Below are 8,106 nucleotides of genomic sequence, written 5' to 3' on the forward strand. Positions count from 1 at the left end.
TGGTATGAAATGAGCTACCTTCGTCAACCGATCGACTAAAACCCATATCGAGTCATAGCCTGAACGAGTCCTGGGCAATCCCATGATAAAATCCATGCCTAGTTTATCCCACTTCCATTCGGGTATCGGCAATGGCTGTAGCAATCCGGTTGGCTTCTGATGCTCTGCCTTCACTCTCTGACATACATCGCAAACTGCTACATACTCCGCAATATCCTTCTTCATTCCGGTCCACCAGAAACTGTCCTTCAAATCCAGATACATCTTGGTGTTTCCTGGGTGACCTGAATACGGCGAATCATGGGCCTCCTGCAGAATCAACTTCCTGATCTCCGGGTCATTAGGCACATATACGCGGTCCTCAAACCATAAGGTATCGTGCTCATCCTCACGAAATCCTTTAGCCTTTCCTTTGCTCATCCTTTCCTTTATCTCGGCAATCTCCTTGTCGGTCTTCTGAGCTTCTCTGATCTTATCCATCAAGGTAGACTGAATTTCCAAAGATGCTACATAACCTCTCGGAACTATCTCCAAAGATAGCTCACGAAGATCCTCTGCTAACTCTTTGGGTAATTCTCCTGTCATGAGTGTGTTGACATGACTCTTGCGACTCAACGCATCGGCTACTACGTTAGCCTTTCCGGGATGATAATGCAACCTCATATCATAATCCTTGATGAGCTCCAACCATCTCCTCTGCCTGAGATTCAACTCCTTCTGCGTGAAGATATACTTCAAACTCTTGTGATCCGTGTACACCTCATAATGGTTTCCGATGAGAAAATGTCTCCATGTCTTCAATGCATGCACTACGGCTGCTAACTCCAAATTGTGTCTAGCATAGTTCAACTCATGGGGTTTAAGCTGTCGTGAGGCATATGAAACAACTCTTCCCTCCTGCATAAGCACTGCTCCAAGTCCTTGACGAGCAGCGTCGCGATACACTGGATAATCCTTGCGTTGATCTGGAAGAATCAACACTGGAGCTATAACCAAACGTTTCTACAATTTCTGAAAACTGGCCTCACATTCCTTAGTCCATTTGAACTTGGTGTCCTTCTTCAACAACTCCGTCATGGGCTTTGCAATCTTCGAGAAATTCTCAATGAACCTCCTGTAGTATCCTGTGAGTGCAAGAAAACTCCGGATCTCTCCAACTGAGATGGGTGCTTCCCAATTTGTCACAGTGACAACCTTGCTGGGGTCTACTGCTATTCCTTCTCCGTATATGACATGTCCAAGGAATCCAACTTCCATTAACCAAAACTCACACTTGTTGAACTTGGCATATAACTGATGTTCTCTGAGCTTCCCAAGTACCAAACGCAAATGCTCCATATGCTCCTCTTCATTCTTTGAGTAGACCAGAATATCATCAATGAACACCACGAAGAACTTATCCAAAAACTCCATAAACACCTTGTTCATCATGTTCATGAAATAGGCAGGTGCGTTAGTCAGACCAAATAACATAACGGTATACTCATATAGCCTGTACCTTGTGGTAAAAGCTGTCTTAGGTATATCCTGCTCTCGAATCTTCAGCTGGTGGTATCCTGATCACAGATCAATCTTGGAAAATACTTTAGCTCCTTGCAATTGGTCAAACAAATCATTGATCATCGGCAATGGGTACTTGTTCTTGATTGTCACTTCATTCAATCCATGATAATCAACAACCATCCTTAGCGATCCGTCCTTCTTCTCCACTAGAAGCACTGGTGATCCCCAAGGTGACGAACTTGGGCGAATGTAGCCTTTATCCAGTAACTCCTTAGTCTGCTTCTTAATTTCCTCCAAATCCTTTGCGGGCATCCTGTACGGTCTCTTAGATATTGTCCCTGTGCCTGGCAAAAGCTCAATCAAAAACTCAATGTCTCTATCCGGTGGCATGCGTGGCAACTCTTTTGGAAATACATCAGGGAAATCCTTCACCACTGGTACTTCCTCCTGTAAAACTCCTGATAAGGAATTCACTTGAGTCCTCATCGGCACATGCCGGGATACATACTTAATCCTCCTTCCTTCTCGGGTGGTGAGCATAGTCGACTTACCGGCGCAATCGATGTTCCCTCCATACATCGATAGCCAATCCATACCCAAAATCACATCCAAACCTTGCGACTCCAGAATTATCAGGTCTGAGGGGAAAACATGCCTACCTATGTTCAATGGCATCTAAAAACATCCTTGGCTCGCCATATGTTCTGCTCCTGGCGAACTTACTAACATCGGTGTTCTAAGAACTTTGATGGGCAACTTATACTTATCCACAAATCCCCTTGATATGTATGAATGCGATGCACCAGTATCAAAAAGAACGATTGCAGTAAATGACTTAACCAAAAACTTAACCTATTACTGCATCTGGTTGTGCTTCAACCTCCTCCACGTTAACGTGGTTCACTTGTCCCCTGTTAAAAGGGTTGGGCTTCTTCCTAGAGCTTCCATTGCCATTTCCATTCTTAGCTTCAAAACACTCCGTGGCGTAATGTCCATTCTTCCCGCACATGAAACAAGTAATGTGACTTAGATCCTTCTTGGCGGGCGTTGCTGGGTTGGAACGGTTCTGGCCGTTGCTTCCTCCATTCCCATTCCCATTCTTGGGGCCACTATGGTTGTGAGAACTCCCTCCATTGGAATTGTTACCTCCATGGTTATGGTGCATGTGTCCTCCCGAGTTCGGGGTAAAACGGGGTCTCTGCTAAGCTCCTGAATTGTACTTCCCTTGTCCATACTTCCTCTTGCGGTTATCGATCTGCTGCTGCTTCCCTTCAATCATGAGAGCTCTATCTACCAACTCCTGGTAGTTGTTGAAGGTTGCCACCATCAACTGCATGCTCAGCTCATCATTCAGTCCTTCCAGAAACTTCTCCTGCTTAGTTGCATCTGTAGCAACGTCATCCGGGGCATAACGTGCTAACTTACTAAAATCATCCACATACTGGCCCACTGTGCGTCCTCCTTGGCGCAAGTTGCGAAACTCGCGCTTCTTCATGGCCATAGCTCCTGCTGAAACATGGGCAGTGCGAAAAGCCTGCTGAAACTGGTCCCATGTGACATGTCGATGGGGTAAGTGGCTATGAAATTCTCCCACCATGATGCTGCGGGTCCATCAAGCTGATGTGCGGCAAAACACATGCTCTCTGCATCTGTGCATCCTGCAGTTGTCAACTCCCTTCCAATCATGCGGAGCCAATCATCTGCAACTATCGGCTCGGTGCTACTGGAGAACACCGGCGGATTCAGCCTTAGAAAACGGGCTAAGTGATCAACAGGTGGTGGTGTTGGTGGGTTGTTTTTGTTGTTGTTCCCCTGATTCTGATTCTGGACTAGTAGCTGCAGCAGGGTATTCTGCTGTTGGATCAACTGAGTGAGCTCCGGTGGGAAAGAAAATCCATTGCGCGTCTCGGAGGCATCTGATGGGTTTAGAGAAGATGAGAAAAACAGAATAGAATGAGATCTAGAGGGAAAATACTACCCATATGCACATGAGACAAACACAAACATATCACTTCAAACAAATCAAACAAGGGCACATCGGTCTAACTATCGTTACAAAAGTGCTCGGACTATACTATATACATGGGGGGAATGCTACTACTCATATGGTGGTCGACTAGAAAACTTGATCGGTGGAAGACTCCATGATATCAGCTCCAGCTTCATCAACATAGTCATCCTCCCTATCGTCGGGGTCTGAGTCGGTGTCGTCGATGATGATGAAGTTCTCTGGACAAGTGGAATCGTCGTCTTCTCCTCTTGGCATGGGGTCTCCCATGAATACTCCTAGCTTCCTCGTCAAATCGTCATTCTTCTCCACGAGTATCGTCATTTCCTCCTCATACCCATCGTGTGTAGTCTTGAGTTCTTCCTCCAGCTCTGTGATCCTGGTCATTGCCTTCTTCAGATCTATCATGCCTGTGCACATCTGGTTCTCCTGGCGACGAATGTGCTGGTTTAACTCCTGGATGATAGCTGCAATGGATCTATCCTTCCTGGTGCTAATCATCTCCCATTGCTGTTCTCGGCGCCCACAAATCTGGTAGATAGTATCCTTGAGGTCCTTCTAGTAAACTTCTCCAATGCGTCCCATGGTGATGTGGGCTGCCATGCTCTTTCCTAGACTCCAGCTTGGTGCATCAAAGGAAAACCCTATGGGCTCAGTGACTGCATGAACATCCTTCCTGGAACTTGAACTCGAATCGTCCAACGCTCCTCTTCTGGTAAAGTGGCGATGTAGGTTCCGGTGAAGCTTGGTATTCCGATGTTCAGGTATCTAGTGACTTCCTTCAAGTGTCGTCCAAAAGGCGTATCTTCATCCGGTTAGGTGAACTTGTTCCTTGCATCTGCCATCCTATAGAGTAGAAAAGGGAGAGCAGTCAGAAATGAGAAGAGAGTAGTGATCAAAATCCTTTGCGGGCTTTAGCTTAGTGGTCGTGTCCTACAGTCAGCGTGTGCTCTGATACCATCTTGTAGCGACCAGACCTCAAACAGTCTAGTCTCTGTGCATCAGTGTCATACCTGGATCGGAAATGCTGACACGCACAGTACTCGAGGATTTATAACAGAGTAGCAATCACACACTTATTACATCGAATGTCTCAAAAGAGAGCTTATTACAATAATATGGCCTAAGGCCATCTAAAAACGATAACAACGAAAGGCTTGGAAGATAAAGTGAGTCCATCAACTCCAACGGCATCACTGAGTGAAAGACAACGACCTATGGCACCTTACTCGTCGTCTGAAAAGTCTGCAACATGAACGTTGCCGCCCGAAACGGGTCAGCACATGAAATATGCTGGCAATGTAACACATAGAGTAGTGAACAGAATAAATACTATCACTACATGCATATATGGCTGGTGGAAAGCTCTATGGTTACAGTATTGCATAAAGCCAATTTTTCCCTACAACAAAGGAATAAATTTTATTTAACTACCATGGTGGTTGTTAAACATTGAGAAGGTTCCTCCAACTCAATCCCAATTAAGCATCAACATTAAACCCAATCAAATTAAATTTAGAATGATGAGATCAACATGATAATCGAAGAACCAGATACTCAAGATGTCCATAACTGGGGACACGGCTAGCTGCTACGTCTTGAGCTTGCGTTGGTTTTCCTTGAAGAGGAAAGGGTGATGCAGCAAAGTAGCGTAAGTATTTCCCTCAGTTTTTCAGAACCAAGGTATCAATCCAGTAGGAGGCCCCTCAAAAGTCCCATGCACCTACACAAACAAACAAAAACCTCGCAACCAACGCAATAAAGGGGTTTTCAATCCCTTCACGGCCACTTGCAAAAGTGAGATCTGATAGAGATAATATGATAAGATAAATATTTTTGGTATTTTTATGATATAGATTGGAAAATAAAATATGCAAGTAAAAGTAGATAGAAAAACTTATATGATAAAAGATAGACCCGGGGTCCATAGGTTTCACAAGTGGCTTCTCTCAAGATAGCATAAGTATTATGGTGGGTGAACAAATTACTGTCGAGCAATTGATAGAAAAGCGCATAGTTATGAGATTATCTTGGCATGATCATGTATATAGGAATCACATCCGTGACAAGTAGATCGAAATGATTCTGCATCTACTACTATTAATCCACACATCGACCGACCCCTGCCTGCATCTAGAGTATTAAGTTCATGAAGAACAGAGTAACGCATTAAGAAAGATGACATGATGTAGAGGAATAAACTCATGCAATATGATATAAACCCCATCTTTTTATCCTCGATGGCAACAATACAATACGTGCCTTGCTGCCCCTGCTGTGACTGGGAAAGGACACCGCAAGATTGAACCCAAAGCTAAGCACTTCCCCCATTGCAAGAAAGATCAATCTAGTAGGCCAAACCAAACTGATAATTCGAAGAGACTTGCAAAGATAACTTAATCACACATAAAAGAATTCAGAGGAGATTCAAATATTTCTCATAGATAAACTTGATCATAAACCCACAATTCATCGGATCCCGACAAACACACCGGAAAAAGAGTTACATCGAATAGATCTCCAAGAAGATCGAGGAGAACTTTGTATTGAGATTCAAAGAGAGAGAAGAAGCCATCTAGCTAATAACTATGGACCCGAAGGTCTGTGGTAAATTACTCATGACTCATCGGAGAGGCCTTGGAGATGATGTAGAGGCCCTCCGTGGTTGATTCCCCCTCCGGCGGAGCGCCGACGAAGGCTCCAAGATGGGATCTCGCGGATACAGAAGGTTGCGGCGGTGGAATTAGGTTTTCGTGGTCGCCTCTGTTGGTTTCAGGGTACGGGAGTATATATAGGAGGAAGAAGTAGGTCGGTGGACGCTCGAGGGGCCCAAGAGGGTGGGGGGCGCGCGGGGCACCCTCGTGGCTGCCTAGTTGTTGCTTGACGTCCACTCCAAGTCTTCGGGTTTGCATTTGTTCCGAAAAGATTGCTCCCGAAGGTTTCATCCCATTTGGACTCCGTTTGATATTCCTTTTCTTCGAAACACTGAAATAGGCAAAAAAAATAGCAATTCGAGCTGGGCCTCCGGTTAGTAGGTTAGTCCCAAAAATGATATAAAAGTGTAAAATAAAGCCCATAAACATCCAAAACAGGTAATATAATAGCATGGAACAATCAAAAATTATAGATACATTGGAGACGTATCAAGCATCCCCAAGCTTAATTCCTGCTCGTCCTCGAGTAGGTAAATGATAAAAACAGAATTTTTGATGTGCAATGCTACCTAGCATAATTCTCAATGTAGTTTTATTTATTGTGGCATGAATGTTTAGATCCAAATGATTCGAAATAAAAGTTTATATTGACATAAAAACAATGGTACTTCAAGCATACCAACAAAGCAATCATGTCTTCTCAAAATAACATGGCTAAAGAAAGTTATCCCTACAAAATCATATAGTCTGGCTATGCTCTATCTTCATCATACAAAGTATTTAATCATGCACAACCCCGATGACAAGCCAAGCAATTGTTTCATACTTTAGTATTCTCAAACTTTTTCAACTTTCACGCAATACATGAGCGTGAGCCATGGACATAGCACTATATGTCGAATAGAATGGTGGTTGTGGAGAAGACAAAAAAGGAGAAGATATTCTCACATCAACTAGGCGTATCAACGGGCTATGAAGATGCCCATCAATAGATATCAATGCGAGTGAGTAGGGATTGCCATGCAACGGATGCACTAGAGCTATAAATGTATGAAAGCTCAACAAAAGAAACTAAGTGGGTGTGCATCCAACTCGCTTGCTCTCGAAGACCTAGGGCATTTTGAGGAAGCCCATCATTGGAATATACAAGCCAAGTTCTATAATGTAAAATTCCCACTAGTATATGAAAGTGACAACATAGGAAACTCTCTATCATGAAGATCATGGTGCTACTTTGAAGCACAAGTGTGGTAAAAAGGATAGTAGCATTGTCCCTTCTCTCTTTTTCTCTCATCATTTTTTATTTATTTGGCCTTTCTCTTTTTTATGGCCTTTATCTCTTTTTTTAAGTCCGAAGTCTGATCCCGACTTATGGGGGAATCATAGTCTCCATCATCCTTTCCTCACTTGGGACAATGCTCTAATAATGAAAATCATCACACTTTTTATTTACTTACAACTCAAGATTACAACTCGATACTTAAACAAGATATGACTTTATATGAATGCCTCCAGCAGTGTACCGGGATATGCAATGAATCAAGAGTGGCATGTATGAAAATTATGAAGGTGGCTTTGCCACAAATACGATGTCAACTACATGCTCATGCAAAGAGCAATATGACAATGATGATGCGTGTCATAATAAATGGAACGGTGGAAAGTTGCATGGCAATATATCTCGGAATGGCTATGGAAATGCCATAGTAGGTAGATATGGTGGCTGTTTTGAGGAAGGTATATGGTGGGTGTATGGTACCGGCGAAAGTTGCGCGGCACAAGAGAGGCTAGCAATGGTGGAAGGGTGAGAGTGCGTATAATCCATGGACTCAACATTTGTCATAAAGAACTCATATACTTATTGCAAAAATCTACAAGTCTTTGAAAACAAAGTACTACGCGCATGCTCCTAGGGGGATAGATTGCTAGGAAAAGTCCGTC

The sequence above is a fragment of the Aegilops tauschii genome, chromosome 5 (genome assembly GCF_002575655.3).
Source record: "Aegilops tauschii subsp. strangulata cultivar AL8/78 chromosome 5, Aet v6.0, whole genome shotgun sequence".
Taxonomy (NCBI): Eukaryota; Viridiplantae; Streptophyta; class Magnoliopsida; order Poales; family Poaceae; genus Aegilops; species Aegilops tauschii.